The 20,884-nt window shown below is 30.7% G+C and overlaps 1 long non-coding RNA gene across 1 annotated transcript; it reads right to left on the bottom strand.

Moving 5' to 3' along the window:
* Positions 1 to 7,794: 7,794 nt before the first annotated feature.
* On the bottom strand, positions 7,795 to 18,895 carry LOC134262962 (uncharacterized). The gene is made up of 3 exons (XR_009991141.1): positions 18,795 to 18,895; positions 8,560 to 8,665; positions 7,795 to 7,877 (listed from the first exon to the last, which is right to left on the bottom strand). It is a non-coding gene; the product is annotated as an uncharacterized LOC134262962 (long non-coding RNA).
* Positions 18,896 to 20,884: the final 1,989 nt, after the last annotated feature.

The raw sequence follows: 20,884 nt of genomic DNA, 5'->3' as shown, positions 1-20,884 counted from the left end.
TTCTGTATCTTGTAACTAATGTAACGTCGATAAGGGGATACTCTTCAGAATTTGAAATTGTCTTTTTGGGCATCGGATGACCTTTGTCCTTTAAACTTTAACCTAACCAGTTGCATTTTGTATTTTCCCCTAATTATACCAAAATTGGGACTACCACTGCCATAGGTCCTGTCAATTGAAATATAATCCAATTAAAACACAAAATAATTCCTACTGACATACATGCAATGATGTGTACACAACACTAGTACTGCACGTGCAGTGCTATCTAAAAATAAAGGAAAACTAGTACTTAAGTTGGGTATGTGACGCAAGTCCAATGTGATGAATGTTCAGAAACATTTATAACATGAACAAATTTAAAATTATTTTTTACAAAAAGTTTATAACTTTGCCATCTAGGCCTATTTCCAAAATCAGGAAAATAGGGTGTTTGTGTGTGTTGATGAGAGAGGGGGGGGGGTTATAAATTGATTGGGTATATGGCAGCTTTCAAGGTGTTTCTGCCTAATCAAATAAAAAAAAATTTGTACTTTTTAAAAAAAAATTATAAAAACGTTTACACTAATTTGAATAATATTTTTTGTAGTTGATCTATATGAGAAAATAGATGTTAAAAGTTCCTTTTAGGGGCCAAAATTTATATCCCCCCTTTATAAAACCTAATTTACATCATTAATTAAATTCTGTTGTTTAATTTCAGACCGGTAATAATTACGAATATAAAATCCCAAAAATCGAGGCCGATGGTCACATGGTCACTTGAGAATATTATGCTCAATTTGATGAATACAAGGACCCCCTTTTATGTAAATCATTGAATTAAATTATTTTTTCCTTTAAAGCCCAGTTTAAATGAGTGTGCATTTAGAGGAAACACCTTATGGGGTTTTACGTCTCATGACAGCATCTATAATTATTTGAAAGGGGGAAAAAATTTAGCGGACCAGACTGGGATTTGAACCCTGGGCCCCTTTATATCAATTCCTTTTCCACCAGTTATGCTCTTGGGAACCCCCCAATCAACCTCCAACGTCCTCCACTTTATGAGCTAGTCATATATGTCTGTGAGATTCTCCTTTCTCCTATTATCAATATACACTCACCCTGCGTTATAATCAGTTATATAAAACCCCTGAACATTTATCCTGTTTCTTTTGTTGAACAGTGATTAGAAGTGACCGTCTTTGTCAATCATTTGAATTGTTTTACTTTTAGCATCACACACCAGGATGTGTGACAGCGCGTCTACACAGATTCCAGTGGTGATAGCCCTGATCCTGATGGGTGTCCTGTGTAGGAGAAACGATGTCTTCCTGTAGGATCTATCACCACTACACCATTGTTCATGTCAGAAACGATAACATCTCCATTATGCTTTTCCGTCATGTATTTAGAAAGTTTATATAGCTTTTTACTTGTGCTATCGTGTTCAATGATATGACCTTATTGTTCTGAACCATTCATGTCATTCCGCATTACTTAGCATCTCTTTAAACATATTGATTTCTATCATATCTCACTCTCCAAACCAGTAGATCTCCATTAGGGGGAGAATAGTACACACGCCCTGCTTTCCATAGTTCTATTCTCTCAAAATTAATTAGTGTATCTAGAGTCTTGTTGTCTGTAGAAAAGATATTTTACGTCATAAAACTTGTCTAAATAAATGAGATTACCTTCAAGAGTGACGGTGTGTCCTTCAGTAGAACTTTTTGCAGCCCGGACGACCGGGCTGCTCTATACATATAAATTTAAGTGTTGGTGTATGTTGATTTGGGTGGGAGAAGTTATTCAGAATTAAAGGTTTTCTATTCATGGAAAAGATTGTTAATCAGAATGTTCTTTCCCTTTTTGATTAGGAATACATAATATATTTACTTCCATAAAGTGAATATGTAAAAATAAATATGTTTTACATGTTTAATGTATAAAGTTGCTTATCATATAATATAGTAAAAACGACACATCCCTCTTTTCAGAATATCGAATTTTCTTCTCTACGCATAAAAACGCACTGTGCATATAGTTCATGTTTTATATTCTAAAATTGAAAATTAATACATTTTTGAATATAAGTGAGACATGTGTCTTACTTCAATTTCTATTTTATGCAGCCAACATTTACATGAGGAATTGATGAAGTTTATAATGGTATCGTTTTTTGTTTGATTTTTTTCCGACTGTAAGTTTTCAAAATATTCGCGACTATCGTCGCCATCAATTAGGCGCATGCCTTTTCACACATACCAAAGCGGTTTGATGATCAAGACTCATTTCCATTGCTTACTTTATATATTTCCCGGGCGACAATTGATGGTTACATCAATATTTACTTGTTGTATTTGTCACAACATGTAGAGGGGCTACTGTTGTGTTTGTCAAGATGATTCGTCCATATCACGTCTCTTGCTACACAGGAAATGTCAACAACCATCATACAGGCATAGGCATGGTTACCGAAACATGTAATCGATTAATAATCGATTATTTAGAGGAATTTTGTGTAATCGATTAACAATCAATTACAGTCAGTTTTGTGTCCTGTTATCGAATTTGTAATGATTACTCAGACAATGTTATCGATTAATACTGAGTAATAAATTACTTTTCAATTTCCTTCCACCCTTAAATAAAAAAGAATAAATATTATGCCGTAATGGTTAAAGATAACCTCTGAAGTTTGAATGTATAATTTACGCAGATTTTGGCCTTAAACCTCAACGCATTTATATTTATGAATTAACAAATTTTACAAATAAACTCCAAAACGGCTGCACAAGAGTTCTTACTCACGCCTGTAGGAATACACTAGGTATAAGATGACTTCCTAAACTATTTCAGATTTCACTCGCATAGTATTTATCGTAAATTTAATTAAAAGTCTACTATCACTTTCGATTAACAGCCTCTAAATGGACAAACACCACCAAATGTCTTCCATAGACTTCCATACAAACTTGAGCCCCTCTCACTGATACATATACTGAATTTCGGGCAACATTATCATAAAAGTTAATCTGGAAAACAAAACGTGCGAAAAAATATACCGCCACGCGGCACTTTTACTTTTAATTTAAATTTCTTTACAACAAAGTGCGTTTGACACCAAATGAAAATCTAACCAAAGTGCACCCCTCCCTTCAAATTTTTACCTGTAACTCCTATATATCTAAAAAAAAAAAAAAAACAAGTCTTGATATGAGATTTTTATCAACTTTATTTCACTTGTCAAAGACATAACAAGTCTTTTCTCTTATACCACCAATTACGCACCAGACAGCATTTTCTCCTCCGCACAACTTTGGGTGTCCAAAATGTCTGCACCCATGTATTTGTTTATGTAGGAGTTTTTCCTATAGAGTAATAGAAACATTAATAAAAAGTGGTCAATTTGGTATATTTAGAACACATATCTATTGCTTATCTCACCTGTTGAATATTGGGACTGACAGTTCCAGCTAAAGTACACCATTGGCTGTTACATTTCACACACCAGTCAATCAGACCCACATCTGTGAAACAAGAGATATGTCTATAAATTGAAGCATTTTTTTCTAATTTTCTTCCCTTCTTTTGAAATAAAATGGTTAATCTAGCATATGTTTTGCTTGTTTTCTTATTATCTCTGAAAATTTCTCAAGATAGGTCATGTTTATCATTCAGGGTAGCAGGTACCAGTTATTAATAAAAAATGAAGAAAATCAACAGTTTTTTGTAAGAAACTGCTGAGTTATAGAAAGAATGAAAACTATTGTAGATAAAATACTCAATGGAAAGAAAGAAAATTATATCTAGTTCAAACATAAGATTGTAAAGAATTTCATCAGCAATGGGTTGCTGGCATCAGAGTACAAATACATCCCCACTGAAACTTTTTAATTTTGAAAGGGGCTGACCTTACATTTTTAGCCAACTTTCAGGAACATTTCATGTAATTGATGTTAAATATGTATATTCTCATAAAATGCAAATATAATTATTTGTATATCATTTCTTATTATTGACATAGTTGATAAATTGATTAAATGCCAAGGGCAGATAAATCAAATTGTCTGACTGAATACAGTGCTCAATTGTAAGCAAAGTGCTTGAATAACTGCAGTTCTAAGGAAATTTATTTTCTAATAATCTATAAAAAGATCTAAATAACTTAAATATTAAGAGATTAACTAGATTTTCTAAGAAAACCATTCCTTGGAACTCTTAATGAAAGCCAAGAGATCAATTGGAGAGTGTCCATGTGTTGTTCATTGTAAAAGGGTAGGGATCATTAATCTCTTCCTTCTTGAGAATGCATTGCTGAAATAAATTTTATTTTATTGAAACATATGATAAAGGCATCTAAAAGCTTATGTATTATTTTTTTATTATTTACAACATATTTGAATTTCTTTTAAGCATTTGTGATGTAATACCTTTAAAATAATCATGTTTAAATAGAATTTACTTGGAGATAATTATTTTAAAAAATATCAAAATAAAATTGAAAAAAAAATAACTGCAGATAAGAATGACTCTTGTTATTCAAATAAACCAAATTTAACAAAATTCCTTCATTTTTCAGCATCATTAGAGCACAAAATTACCCCCACCCCTTTTCAGGTGAATATCAAGATTGGATATGGCAAGGAGGAGGGATATTCAGACACCTTTTTCATAATTTTTTCAGTTATAATTTTGCATATTTATTGCATTTTCAATGTATTTTCTGCAAAAACATATAGTACAGGAATTCAAATTAAATTTCCCACTAGTGATCTCTTAGTTTCACCAAAAGTATAACTTTTAATTCAAGCTAGAACTGATTACATGGCTGAAACTGGCTTTGCTGCTGGATTGTGCCTCTTGTGCAAAAAACAAAGTAATCTAATTAGTTAACAGCAGTCAAATTTTAATTAGTCAATCAAATCTGATTAACACAAATTTGAAAGAGAATTACTCAATTGTTCCAGTGTCTACATTCATAAATACATGGCTTTGAATGAATTTATCAAACTGCGAGGGGTATATTTAAATGTTTTGTGCATTGATGATGTCCATAAATATTGATATTGTATTATTTACAATATTCACAGGAAATTTCAGCATAAATATTTATTTAAAACTATTTATATGTACATTTATTGAAAATATGAGAGCTAGGGCAAAAAATTTGGCCTTTTTTTTCATTATGTGCAGTCCCCATTGTAAGCCTCAATTTACCCAAACCCTCTAATCTTTTAACAGATAGTAAAAATTAACTAAAATATAATCCAATGCCAAAAAATAGGAACTGCTTGATTTTTTGACTGTAATCAATGTTTATCCATGAAATCATACCTATTCTATGGAGAAATGAAAACATTAACAAAAAGTGGTCAATTTGGTGTATTTAGAACATATATCTATTGCTTATCTCACCTCCTGAATATTGGGACTGACAGTTCCAGCTTAAGTACACCATTGGCTGTTACATTTCACACACCAGTCAATCAGACCCACATCTGTGAAACAAGAAAAATGTCTATAAATTGAAGCATTTTTTTCTAATTTTCTTCCCTTCTTTTGAAATAAAATGGTTAATCTAGCATGTGTTTTGCTTGTTTTTCTTGATTATCTCTCTGAAAATTTCTCAAAATAGGTCATGTTTATCATTCAGGGTAGCAGGTACCCGTTATTAATGAAAAATGAAGAAAACCAACAGTTTTTTGTAAGAAAATGCTGAGTTATGGTAATAATGAAAACTAATGTAGATAAAACAATCAATGGAAAGAAAGAAAATTATATTTAGTTCAAATGTACATAAGACTGAAAAGAATTTTATCAGCAATGGGTTGCTGGCATCAGAGCATCAAATACATCCCAACTGAAACTTTTGTAAATTTGAAAGGCGGTGACCTATATTTTAGCCAATTTTCAGGAACATTTTATGAAATTGATGTTAAATATGTATATTCTCTTAAAAAACAAATATAATTATTTGTATATCATTTCTTATTATTGACATAATAAATAAATTGATTAAATGCCAAGGGCATATAAATCAAATTGTCGGACTGAATACAGTGCTCAATTGTAAGCAAAGTGCTTGAATAACTGCAGTTCTGATGAAATTTATTTTCTAAAAATCTATAAAAAGATCTAAATAACTTAAATATTAAAAGATTAACTAGATTTTCTAAGAAAACCATACCTTGGAACTCTTAATAAAAGCAAAGGGATCATACGAAGAGTTCTCTTCCTTCTTGAGAATGCATTGCTGAAATACATTTTATTTTATTAAAACATACTAGACTGAAAAGAATTTTATCAGCAATGGGTTGCTGAAAAGAATTTTATCAGCAATGGGTTGCTGACATCAGAGCATCAAATACATCCCCCACTGAAATTTTGTAAATTTGAAAGGGGATGACCTACATTTTAGCCAATTTTCAGGAACATTTCATGTAATTGATGTTAAGTATGTATATTATCATAAAATGTAAATATATTTATTTGCATATCATTTCTTATTATTGACATAATTAATAAATTGATTGAATGCCAAGGGCAGATAAATCAAATTGTCTGACTGAATCGATGCTCAATTGTAAGCAAAATGCTTGAATACCTGCAGTTTTGAGGAAATTAAATTTCTAATAATCTATCAAAAGATCTAAATAACTTTAATATTAAGAGATTAACTAGATTTTCTAAGAACCTTGGAACTCTTAATGAAAGCAAAGGGATTTATTAAAACATACTAATAAATGCATATAGAAGCTTATGTATTAATTTTTTTACACCATCTTTTGAATTTCTTGTAAGCATTTGTGATGTAATACCTTTAAAATAATCATGTTTAAATAGAATTTACTCAGATAATTATTTTAAAAAGTATCAAAGATATTGAAAAAAATAGTTGCAGATAAGAATGACTCTTGTTATTCAAATAAACCAAATTTAAATAGAATTCCTTCATTTTTCAGCATCATTAGAGCACAAAATTACCCCCTCCCCCTTTTCAGGTGAATATCAAGATTGGATATGGCAAAAGAGGAGGGATATTCAGACACCTTTTTCATAATTTTTTTCAGTTATAATTTTACATATGTATTGCATTTTCAATGTATTTTCTGCAAAAACATATTGTACTGGAATTTAAATTATATTTCCTACTAATAATCTCTAAGTTTCACCAAAAGTATAACTTTTAATTCAAGCTAGCACTGATTACATGGCTGAAACTGTCTTTGCTGCTGGATTGTGCCCCTTGTGCAAAAACAAAGTAACCTAATTAGTTAACAGCAGTCAAATTTTGTTATAAATTAGTCAATCAACTCTGATTAACACAAATTTAAAAGAGGATTACTCAATCTGTTCCAGTGTCTACACTCATAAAACACATGGCTTTAAATGAATTTATCAAACTGCGAGGGGGATATTTAAATGTTTTGTGTATAGATGATGTCCATAAATATTGATATTGTATTATTTACAATATTCACAGTAAATTTCAGCATAAGTATTTATTTAAAACTTTTTTCATGTACATTTATTGAAAATATGAGGGCTAGGGCAAAAATTTTGGCATTTTTTAAGTAGGGGCAGTCCCCATTGTGAGCCTCAATTTACCCAAATCCTCTAATTTTTAAACAATTAGTAAACCTAACTGAAATATAATCTCAATGCCAAAAAAATAAGAACTGATTGATTTTTGACTTAAATCAATGTTTATCCATGAAATTATACCTTTACTATAGACTAATAGAAACATTAATAAAAAGTGGTCAATTTGGTATATTAAGAACACATATCTATTGCTTATCTCACCTCTTGAATATTGGGACTGACAGTTCGGGCTTAAGTACACCATTGGCTGTTACATTTCACACACCAGTCAATCAGACCAACATCTGTGAAACAAGAAATATGTCTATATATTGAAGCATTTTTCTATTTTACTTCCCTTCTTTTGAAATGAAATGGTTTATCTAGCATATGTTTTGCTTATTTTTCTTATTATCTCTGAAAATTTCTCAAGATAGCTCATGTTTTCATTCAGGGTAGCAGGTACCCGTTATTAATGAAAAATGAAGAAAATCAGCAGTTTTTTGTAAGCAAATGCTGAGTTATGGTGATAATGAAAACTAATGTAGATAAAATAATCAATGAAAATAATCAGAATTTTATCTAGCTCAAATGTACATAAGACTGAATTTTTTTTTATCAGCAATGGGTTGCTTGCATCAGAGCATCAAATATATCCCCACTGAAACTTTTGTAAATTTGAAAGGGGTGACCTATATTTTAGCCAATTTTCTGGAACATTTCATGTAATTGATGTTAAATATGTATATTCTCTTAAAAAGCAAATATAATTATTTGTATATCATTTCTTATTATTGGCATACTTATGAAATTGATTAAATGCCAAGGGCAGATAAATCAAATTGTCTGACTGAACACAGTGCTCAATTGTAAGCAAAGTGCTTGAATAACTGCAGTTCTGATGAAATTTATTTTCTAAAAATCTATAAAAAGATCTAAATAACTTAAATATTAAAAGATTAACTAGATTTTCTAAGAAAACCATACCTTGGAACTCTTAATAAAAGCAAAGGGAACATCCGGAGAGTGTCCATGTGTTGTTCATTGTAAGAGGGTAGGGTTCATTAATCTCTTCCTTCTTGAGAATGCATTGCTGAAATACATTTTATTTTATTAAAACATACTGATAAATGCATCTAACAGTTAATGTATTGATTTTTTATTATTTACACCATCTTTTGAATTTCTTGTAAGCATTTGTGATGTAATACCTTTAAAATAATCATGTTTAAATAGAATTTACTCAAATAACTATTTAAAAAAAATATCAAAGAAATTGAAAAAAATAATTGCAAATAAGAATGACTCTTGTAATTCAAATAACCAAATTTAAATAAAATTCCTTCTTTTTTCAGCATCATAAGAGCACAAAATTACCCCCTTTTTTTTCAGCTGAATATCAAGATTGAATATGGCAAGGAGGTGGGATACTCAGACACCTTTTTCATATTTTTTTCAGCTATAATTTTGCATATTTATATATTTGTATATTATATATATTTTCAATGTATTTTTTGCAAAAACATATTGTACAGGAATTCAAATTAAATTTCCCACTAGTAATCTCTGAGTTTCACCAAAAGTATAACTTTTAATTCAAGCTAGCACTGATTACATGGATGAAATTGGCTTTGCTGCTGGATTGTGCCCCTTGTGCAAAAACAAAGTAACCTAATTAGTTAACAGCAGTCAAATTTTGTTGTAAATTAATTTCATGCATTTGACCAGACCTAGATATAGTTGTGACTGTAACAAAAATATATTGATATAGTTGCATGGTTTTGTTTTTTTTTTTTATGTCAATGAAATGTTATGAAGTCATATTTTTGTCTATTTTTTTTCATGAAGGTGGATTAAACCCGGATTGTCAGAAAATCTTCATAATTTCATAATCAGAGTAATCTAAATAAAATTGAAAGATTAAAAACACTGGTACAGAATGTTTAGGTCTTAATGAGAAGAAATCAACATATGAATTTGATATACATATTTATTCTGATCTCACCCCTGTATGCACTAAGAAAAGAAAACAAAAACACCATTGTGTAGCTACAACAAAGAAAAACTTAACTACTGGAAAGTTATAGAAAACGAGTTACAGCAGGCCAACCCGAGAAAACGATATTAATATGCACTTAGAAATGGAAAACACACACCACTGTGAAGCTACAACAAAGAAACAACTTAACTACAATTTCATCACCCAGTCCAAAGGGAGTTAATCATTTTTATTTTTCTCCTCTCAATATGTATTCATATTCAAAAAAAAAAATCTCATAATATTTTTTTAAGATTTTCAATTCACTGAACATTGTAAAAATTGGGGTCCTTATATTCTTCCTTATTTTATCTATCCCAGAATGAGTCATTGTTCATTATCAATGACCTTATACTAACCATTGTATGTAATTTGAGGCCTGTCACTTCAGTGTTTTGGAAACGAAATTGAAAGGTTAAAAAACTTGGTTCATAATGTTGTGGTCATTATAAGAATATAATTTACACTTGATTACATACTGATTCTAAGCTTACCCCTCCTTTTGATTGTGTGAAGAAAATCTCAGTTCCTCAGTATGAGGCACTTAGAGAGGAAGAGCAGATGCCCCCTATTTAATTTGTTGACAATTAATTTAAAAAAGAGTCATTCTTTCTGATAACAAATTAAAGCTCAGTCTCGGAAGTCTTAAACAGTATTATCAATAAGCTACATATTTTTAAAAGAGCATTTCAGATCAATTTAAAAAAATAGATCAAGAAGTGTGATGATTTTGAATTTAAACCCCAACATGTTCAAAACAATAAGGGACTGGAAAATGAAACATTTCAAAATTTACCTTCGATGTACAGAAAACATTTCGACAAAATACATCAGGTGGATAGCAGTCTCCATTTTTTTCCTATATATAGAAAATGCTCATGCGGATCAGATACATGTACCAACCTCTCCAGGGGACTAAAAAGCCGAAAGATAGAAGTCCTCTATAGTGCAAGAAAGAAAATGAACATAAAAAGTAAATTTTATTAAAGCATAAAACATGAATGATTTTTTTTAAGTTTCTGAAGTTGTGAAAATGCTCATGCAGATCAGATACCAACCTCTCCAGGGGCCTATATATATAGCTAAAAGATAGAACACCTTTATAGTGCAAGGATGAAAATGAAATAAATTTAAAAATAAAACGTGAATGAAAGAGTAAGATTTTTTAAGTTTCCTACCAAACCTTAAATTTACATATCTCCTACATTGCTGAATGTTAAAAAAAATGATCGACATAGTTTGGTAAATGTCATTAATGTACAATATCACATTCATTTAAATATCAATACATGAAAGGTGAAATGTGATATATGCAGGTTATTGACACAAGCAAAATTAGGAGCCCGAGGTCTCAACAATAAGATTTTATCATGTTGAAAGTCTTCTCTGGCTAATCAATCTAAGGGAAGTAACTCTTAGTACTAAAACAGGCCAACCCGAGGAAACGATATAAATATGTACTTAGAAAAGGAAAACACACACCATTGTGAAGCTACAACAAAGAAACAACTTAACTACAATTTCATCTGCCAGTCAAAAGGGAGTTAATCATTTTTAATTTTTTACTCTCGATATGTATTCATTATTCAAAAAGAGTATCTCATAATAACTTTTCAAGATTTTCAATTCACTGAACATTGTAGAAAAAGGGGTCCTTATATTCTTCCTTATTTATCTATCCCAGAATTAGTCATTTTTCATTATCAATGACTTTATACTAACCAGTGTATGTAATTTGTGGCCCGTCATTTCAGTGTTTTGGAGACTGTGACCATCTCAATTGTTGACACCTTCCTGTTGCAACAAGTGTTGTAGGGAATGAATAACTTTTATACATGAGATCAGACCTGGATATAGTTGTGACTGTAATGAAAAATATATTGATGCAATTGCATGCTTTTGTTTTTTTCGGATGTTAATAAAAGGATATAAATTCACATTTTTTGTCAATTTTCTTCAAAAGTGTGGTTTCTCCAAGACTTGAGATTACTCTTAAATTTGATAAATCATAACAAATTAATTAGAATTGAAAGATTAAAACACTGGTTCAGAATGTTTTGGCATTTATAAGACTATAATCTACAACTGATATACATACTGATTTTAATCTTACCCCTCCTTTTGATTGTGTGTAAAAACAAGTCTCAATTCCTCAGTTGGAGGCACTTAGAGGAATAGTAGATGCCCCTATTCCATTTGCTGACAATTTATTTAGGAAAGAGAAAGTCAATCTTTTTGATAACAATTCAAAGCTCAGCCTCGGAAGTCTTGAACAGTTCTATCAATAAGCTACACATATTTAAAAGGCCATTTCAGATCAATTTTTAAAAAAATAAATCAAAAATTGCGATGATTATGACTTCAAACCCCAAAATGCTCCACACAATAAGGGGCTAGAAAATTAAACAATGGAAAATTTAACTTCAACGTACAGAAAACGTTTCGACAAAATACATCAGGTGGATAGCAGTCTCCATCTTTTTCGTATATATAGAAAATACTCATGCGGATCAGATACCAACCTCTCCTGGTGCCTAGAAAGCTGAAAGATAAAAATCCTCTATGGTGCAAGGATAAAAATGAACCAGAAAAGCAAATTCAATTTAAGTATAAAACATAAATGAAAGAGAAATTTTTTTAAAGTTCAATATTCAAAAAATTGGGGCCCCTATATTCTTCCTTTTTCATCTATCCAAGCTTTAATCATTTATTATTATCAAATCAATGTATGTAATTTGAGGCCTGTCACTGTGACCATCTCAATTGATGACACCTTCCTGTTGCAACAAGTGTTGTAGGGAATGAATAACTTTCATACCTGTGATCATACCTGGATATAGTTGTGACTGCAATGAACAATATATTGATATAGCTTATGTTAATAAAATGTTATGAAGTCACATTTTTGTCAACTTTTTTTCATAAAGGTGGATTAACCCAGACTATGAGAAAAGTTCCAAAATTTCATAAGCATAGTAAACTAATTGAAATTGAAAGATTAAAAACACTGGTACAGAATTATTTGGTCTTAATGAGAAGAAATGAACCTATGAGTCAGATATACATATTGATTCTTATCTTATCTGTTGTTGATAAAGTGTGTGTAAAAAAGCATTCAGCACGCCAAGTTTGAGGCACTTGGAGAAAAAGCAGGTGCCCCCTATTAAAGCTGTTTACAATTAATTTAGACAAGAGAATGTCAACTTCCATATTAACCTAGCAAAAAATTGCTCAATTTGTAATTTTCAAAAATCTTATAATTTCTTATTTATGTGATTTGTGATCAGACCTGGATATATTTGTCACTCTAATGAATAATAGATTTAAGAATTGCATTTTTTTTTGTTTTTTGGGTTTTTTTTTTTGGGGGGGGGGGATGTTAATAAAATTTTATAAAGCCACGTTTATTTCACCTTTTTTGAATTTAAAAGAGTAAAGCTAATAAAGTAAAACTGAAAGGTTTTGAAGCTTTCAAAAGTATCAAAGTATCTCTATGTGCAAAATTTGAAAAGCGTAGAAAATGAGTTGCATAGTATCAATTTGATGAAACAACATGCACCAAAAAGAGGGAAAATACAGACTTTTGTGAAGCTACAACGAAAAAAAAAATAATCAGAAATTCCTCATTCTGCAGTCAAATGGAAGCAATTCAGTTGCTCACATGCAGATATATGAAGTCAAGACAGGAAAATGGGCTCCTTTTGCTTGACTTCCAAAACAGGCCCTTCCAAGGGCCATACAATAATTCTAACAGATTCCAAAAGTGCAAAAGGTTTAAGAAACTCAATAGAAATGAACACCGGGTCTCAGACCCTACACTTCTATTAATGTGCATATATAAAGCAAAACATAGAAAAACACACATGTACATACACAATACATACATATATTTCTATATACATACAAACATTCATCACAAGAGCAATAAATTGCTTTTTCTTAACTTACTTTCCTCCTCTTGCTCTGGCAATAACACAACCCTAAACTATTTTCAACTTTCATCTCTACCCCTCCCCCTTTGACCTCTTTTGCAGAGAACACAACTCCTCTAAAACCCCCGCCCCCAAAAAGCTTTTGAATATTTTTATTTTTTTCTCTCGATATGTCTTTAATATTCGAATAAATAGCTCATAAGCACTATTCATGACTTTCAAATTCACTAAACATGTTAAAATTAGGGTCTCTATAATGAAGACTTCTATTTTTCCCTATAGAACTCTATAAAATTTTTCTGCCTTCTCATTTCTCTTCCAATTTAATTTCAGAGAAACCCTTGGCATTTTTTATAACTATTCTAAGCGTTTATGAAGAAAAAAATAGTGTCCCATGGCGTTCAAAATTGCAGTTTTTACAATTGACAGCAATCGGCAGTAAGTGACACTTTGCCAAAAATATCACCCCACTCCTACAGTATCCCCTGTTATTGCTATATTTTCTGTCATATTTTCCTACATTCCATCAATTATTTTAAACATTGATATTTTTATTTTGAAATAAAAAGAAAATAATATACATGAACTTAGCCAATCTAGTAACGCACGCTATTCGGAGCACTATATTACGTTTTTCAAAGTCAAATTTACGTGTTTATTTTAAAAAAGCTACATGTTTATTCGGGGATTAGGCATGCTTATTAGCGCCCTCTATAAGGGAGGGCACTAACTCCTATAATTCATCAGAAATTTCATGAAAGGCAAAGTCATACTCGTCAAAATACTGAAATTTTTTGTGGATAGTAACTTGACCATTGGTAAAAGGTACAGACTAATTATACAATTTACAAAAAAAACCATGTTTAAGTGTTTGTTTGTGTGTGTGTGGGTGAGTGTGTGTGTGTGTTTGGTGTGGATGTTTTTGTTTGTGAGTATGGTATGACTACGTACATTAATAACTCCGCAATGTCCAGGTGGGTTGGGGGTTCGGGGTTGGGGAATTCTTCAATTTTTTTTGCTTTTAGTACTCACTGACTAGAACTCTCTGACGATATACAGGAAAATATTAGAAGTCACTGTCTGATGCAATGCATTACGCACAGCAATTTACAAATTAGGGGGGGGGGTAGGGAATTCGGAAGTTGAGGTTGAACACCTATGGAATATCTTTTAACTCAAATTCTCCTCGGTACACCAGAAAAAAGAATGTTGTTACTATAATATCAATTTTCAAAGATCTGAGTGAGGAAAATAGTAAGCTATGACATGTTTTTGATCTATTTTGTGGAAAAAGACTTCAAAAATGCTATATATTAGTTATTTTAGAGCCTACATTTATTAAATGCAAAGAAACTTATTTATCCATTTTTGTTATAGATCTGATATTTGGATATATAGATATATAAAACATCTCCATATTTTATGTACAATATAGGATGAGGTCATTTTAAGACGTTTAAAGAGGCTGGGTGGTCGTGGCCATTTTTAGACTATTTAGATCTCCTTCAGAAGAAGAGCTCCATATAAACAAAAATGATCAAAATTTAAAAAAAATATACATTCATTACAGTAGGAATATACAATTCCTAAAAATTATGTAATGTGGTTCAAATCTCCATGTTAAGGACATTAAGATTCTTTATTTAGACTTTTAATGTGATGTCGAAAATAGAGAAAAAAGAAAAAAAAATAAATTAATAAAATCAATACAATTATTTTATTTGAGCAAGGATAACACATTTTATCATTGTTTATATGATTTAATTGTTGTTATCTTTTATTTCTATATTTATGAACCTATTAAGAAAAAAATATGTTAACATGTATCAAGATAATGTATTATTATTTCTAATTCTTTACAACACTGTATACACTTCATGAAAAGTGCTGCGAACCTACATACATGTAAATTACATTATTTAATTGCTATAATTATATTTTTAGACCACAGTTTGAAAATTTTGCTGGTCATCAACAGTTATATATAGGTATAATTAATTTATTTGCAAGATTTTTTTCAGGTTCGCAGCCCTTTTCGAATATCTTAGTGATTCAGGTGTTCATGTGTAAAAACTTGGCAGTGTTTCAACAAAATTGAAGACATATTTACTTTGTTTTTTGTGTACTACCTTGATTTCAGAGCACTTGTTTTCCGATAAAAAAAATTCCTACTTTCTGCAACAAGTGATGCTACTTTTCTGCGATTAAAGTTTTTGCATTACCACGATTTCTTTAAACATTAACTCTTCCGTTAGCCAAGCACCCGTTGCCCTCAACACAGGAAAGTGAAAATATGCACTAGACAAAATTGCTATGGCACCACCTAAGAGAATTCATATTTTACTTTTAAAAACCTGTTTATGTTGCATTTGATATATAAATAGGTTGCTTTAGCAACAAATAAGGAATATTAATGTCAAAATTTATAAATAACCACAATGTTCATTGGATTGTGAACAATAAATAGAAAAAAATATATCGAGTCTAGTCCATTTTTGAAAAAAAAATTTCATTGTATTTGTGTTCCTTCCATTTGTACTAATTAAAAACTCAGAAATAAACAAAACAATTAAAAGCTTATGAATTCCACTCATTAAAAATTGTTCAAAATAGATTAACAAACATTAAATTGTTTACTTTAGATAACCAAAGCATCTAGTAAGCAGCATACAATCAGTTGAAAATTGTTCCACAAAACCGGAAGTGGGCGGATTTGACATAATTATACTAAGGTATCAGGTGATTACTAGGAAATATGATAATCAATGATTTAATGTTATTTGTTTTAAAATGGGGGACTACTCCTGTGGCAGTCTCACAGACCCCTCTAGTGATCATGAATTTCATATCTGAGCAAAATTTGTGCGCAGTGCACAGCTGGAAATTGGTTTTCGGACAAAAAGGTCATTTCATACTTTTTTTCCATGATACCAAGACATTTGTCAATCCCATTCTTTGGAAATAATGGCATATCATATACACTAGTACCGATCCGGCAAATGTTCAATTAACAAATAAAATTAACAAGTGGTGCGTTAGCAATTTTGTCTAGTGTATGTAATTAGGCAGGATAAGTCTTTTTAAGAATTTGATTTAAATCCATCAGCACTGTATAAAACAACGATTAAAAAAACCACTGCTCTTAAATATTCTAAAAATGATCTAAATAACATATATGCATGCTTTATATTTCGTTGCGAGCTTCGTATATAATTGTTTCTGTATGAACAATGCCTATAACATCTTTTTAACGAATCACTACTAATTTTTTATGCTAATCATTACCGGTAGAACTCTTTAAAAAAATGCAAGTAAATATCAGAAACCGTGTAATGATTAGCTTTATAGCGAAATACATGTATATTACTTGAACACATTGTCCGCCGTCATAAGATCCTGACTTCTCTAAACCATGATTTTCATTCAGCTTAACCCAGCTAGCTGTCACTATAGAAGGCCAAAATCGCCTCATATTCCCGGAAAAAGTGTTAAATTTATCATGAGTTAAATATTTCCTGCTGAATTTTATGTATACTGAAAAGAAAAAGAAACACAGGGTAACATAATATGCGATTTCTTTTGATTGCATCACCAAAAATTATCTCAAGAGAACCATGGCCACATCGCTCACCTGAGCACATGAGCTAATTAGAAAACACAAATCAACTCAGTAGTGAAAAGTTTACTTGCTGGGGAGGGATTTGAATTTTATAACTTAAGAATGTAACTATATCAATAAAGCATACACGTATAATTTTGCAATACTTGACAAAGAAGATTTTTAGATCCGGGCTATAATTTGAACAAATATGAAATCTACACTACCCTGAGGATGCTTCCATATGAGTTTCATCATTCCTGGCCCAATGGTTATGGAGAGAAAGATTTTTCCAACACATTACTTGATCTCCCATTGTGACCTCCTATATATTCCTATGTAAAACTTTGACAAACCATTGCCACCACAACCCCCTGGGGTAATGATTTGAAACAAACTTGAATCTACACTACCCTGAAAATGCCTCCGAATGAGTTTCATCATTCCTGACCCAATGGTTCTGAAAAAGATTTTCCCTATGCATTCCTATGTAAAACTTTGCCAAGTCATTGTGGCCATACCCAAATCCAGGGGCTATGATTTGAACAAGTATGATTCAACACTACCTGAAAATGCTTCCATATGAGTTTCATCATCTGGCCCAATGGTTCTAGAGAAGAAGATTTTTAAAGATTTTTCCTATATATTACTATGTAATTTTTTTTTAAAAGTTTGTTATTAGTGCTAAATTTTAAAACCACTTGATTTTATTGACAGCGAAGAAACACTCAGGAAATGCTTAAAACTGACTAGTGTACAAACAGTTAGATACCTCGGACCTGCTCAAAACAATCTAGAACCAAGTAATCTAACATAATAAAATATTGATTAAATAATTATCACTACTATGCATTGTCATCATTATCATTGAATGAATACGTCTTTAGAGGGGTTGATTTGTTTTGATTGCAATTTACATCTGTGATCTGGATGGCAATTATCTCTTAATACCAACAAGAGAGAACTTCATTAATGACACACACATTCCTTTTCTTCTTCTTTTTTTTTTGACATACACAATCTTATTCTACGTTGATCAAACAACACAGATTAAAATAATATAAATCATTGTGTTTCAAAGCTGAATACACATATTAAAGAATGGTGGTGCATAATTTAGATAAACATAAAACAAAAAAAATCAAAATTTATATAATGATTAGAAAGAAACTACATTATAATTATAAAATAAACTGTCTTCTGTATAATTGAAGGACTGGGGATATGTTTTGCAATAGAATATAAAGACAGCATAATGGGGAGTTGTGGTGACAATATATCATGCATGTGTATTAAATAAAGTAATTGAATGTAATTGAAAAAGTAATTGAAATTACATGGTATTTTTTCATTGTAATTAATTGAATCACAATTACAAGTAATCAATAAAAATGTTCAATTACAAATTACATTCAATAAATATTAAAAATGTAATTAATTAAAGTCAATTACAATTGTTTTTTTCAATTACCCGATCCCTGCTCTGTACTTGATCCGTGGATAAAGCTAATTGTAGAACGTAAATTTAAAACAAGAGAATTAAACAAGTGTTATCTTTCTAAAATTGAAATATATTTTTGAAATTAAATCTTTGTAAGTCTATGAAATTGGAAATATAAAGACCTCATATAAAGCCGCAGTCAGGCACACTTACACAGTAACGTACAAGAATGACAGACACAGCCCCTCGAAAATCTCCAAAGTTCAACGAAATCCACTTCACTATTAAGTATGAAGTATATTAAACAATATTCTTTAAAAGTGCGCTAATCCTTAATTTTATATAATTTCGTTGTGTATCAAGTCAATCAAGGAAGTTTATCGAAATACGGCTAAATTTTACATAGTTCCCCGGCGTGAGGAAGTTGCACACAGCTCTTTCCCTTTTTTTTTTTTTTAGGGAAAATTTTCATAATTTAGAAATTTACTTTTATGTCCAAAGACTTTATATATACTTATGCAAATAGGTGAATTCATATTCATCAGAACTAATGCTGTTTAAAATTAAATCGAATCCTATATTCATTTTCTCGGAATATATTACGGCGTATTTCCTATGGGCGTCCTTAATCTAGCTGCGATATAAGTATGACCAATCAGGGCTTTTTTGCTCTTGAGAAGAAGATTCTTTTGTATATAATCATATGTTGACTTTTTAATCCTGTGTAAAACTTTTATCCTCTATTTTTGACCCATCCAACACACACAGATCATGATTTAAAAAAAAATATATATTTCCTGTTCAGCTATATTAAAAAAAAGTAATATTAAATTTTATCTTAATATCTTCTTTAAATGCATTAAAGGTAGCAATCAATGTAAAATACTTACTACAACATAAAAGTGGAGAAGTAATTAGTTACTAATAATGATAATACCATACTTTGTTACAGTTTCAGGGCTTGTATCAGCTGTGTGTCACATGACTAGTATAAAAATATAATTGTTAGGCAGATTGATACGCATTAAAAAAAAAACTTAAGTTCCTTTACCTGAATAGTGCTGGTAGCTCGTTTGCCCTGTTTGGCCATGGGAAGTTTTCGTAATTTTTCGCCTCTATATTGCAATGAATTTTTATAATATTCTTCTCAGCACTGTTACAACGCACTTTTGAAAAAAAAGATCAAAGTGCGTTAAAAAACTACGTACGCTAACTCTTGATTCCTTTACACTCATTTAATTGAATATTAATGACAGTTTGGTCATAAAATGAGAATGAGAATGAGAAGATCTGTTCAATTATAATTGATTAATAATTTTAATACCAGTATAAAATAGTTAATTATCCCTTATTCTAGTTCTTTAAAAAAGGGGGGTAGGCGATATTTTCTGTTGAAACCGGGCTTTACACCATCACCGTATTTTAAGATATTTTTGAATGTGAATAAATGTTCCTTGCCTCGTTTCTTATGTTTTAAGCATATGAAATTCAACATATATCATTAATAAAATACTATGTTTTAGTTGTTAACCCCTTTGAAATTGGTGAAAAATTAGAACTTTTGCATTTGTTTTGGTCAACATATGCCCCCCACCCCCCACCCCCCTCCCCCACCCCCGTGAAACACAAAAAGCTTTGGTACGAAAATGTGAAATAACAGTCTATATTACCTGTATGGAGGGAATTTTGTTTCAGGGGGGGGGGTTAAAATATTTTCCGTTTCCGTTGATTTCTATAGTGAAAAACGCGAGTTTTACCAAAATTATAGGTTTATCTCTCTTTGTTTTCCCAAATAAGCAATGTGTTATGGAATTTCATGTAAATATGAATACAAATATGGAAAATCATTCAAATATATTAAATTTTGAAAATTGACTTAGAGGTAGGCGGGAGAACAATACTATTGTTTGTAGTTCTTTTGGACAAAGTTAACGACTTTGAAAAAATAATTCTTATTTTCAAAATGCGTTAATATCGACCATATTAACGCACTTCGAAAAAAAAATGTGCATGACTTAAAGTAGTCAATATTCTAGCAAATCTTAGATATGATAAATAATTTTTTGCACCGGGTTGGATAACTTTTCGTTGATTCGTCACTTAAGGATCTGAGATATAGACATTTTACATTTGAAACTTAGAGGTACGAGGAATGCGGCAAAATAGAGTGACTGTCCAAGTTTGTAAAATAATTTTCCAACACAACATAAGGGCGTTTTTATAGTTACTAGTATTTAATAAGTATTAAGAAGTACAACATTTTTCTTATACATGTACCTATGCAAGATGATGGCATTTATTTT

Source organism: Saccostrea cucullata, unplaced genomic scaffold, assembly GCF_032062105.1.
Source record: "Saccostrea cucullata isolate Sc308-1 unplaced genomic scaffold, CSIRO_AGI_Scuc_v1 ctg11870, whole genome shotgun sequence".
Classification (NCBI taxonomy): Eukaryota; Metazoa; Mollusca; class Bivalvia; order Ostreida; family Ostreidae; genus Saccostrea; species Saccostrea cuccullata.
This window is presented reverse-complemented; position numbering and strand designations above follow the sequence as displayed.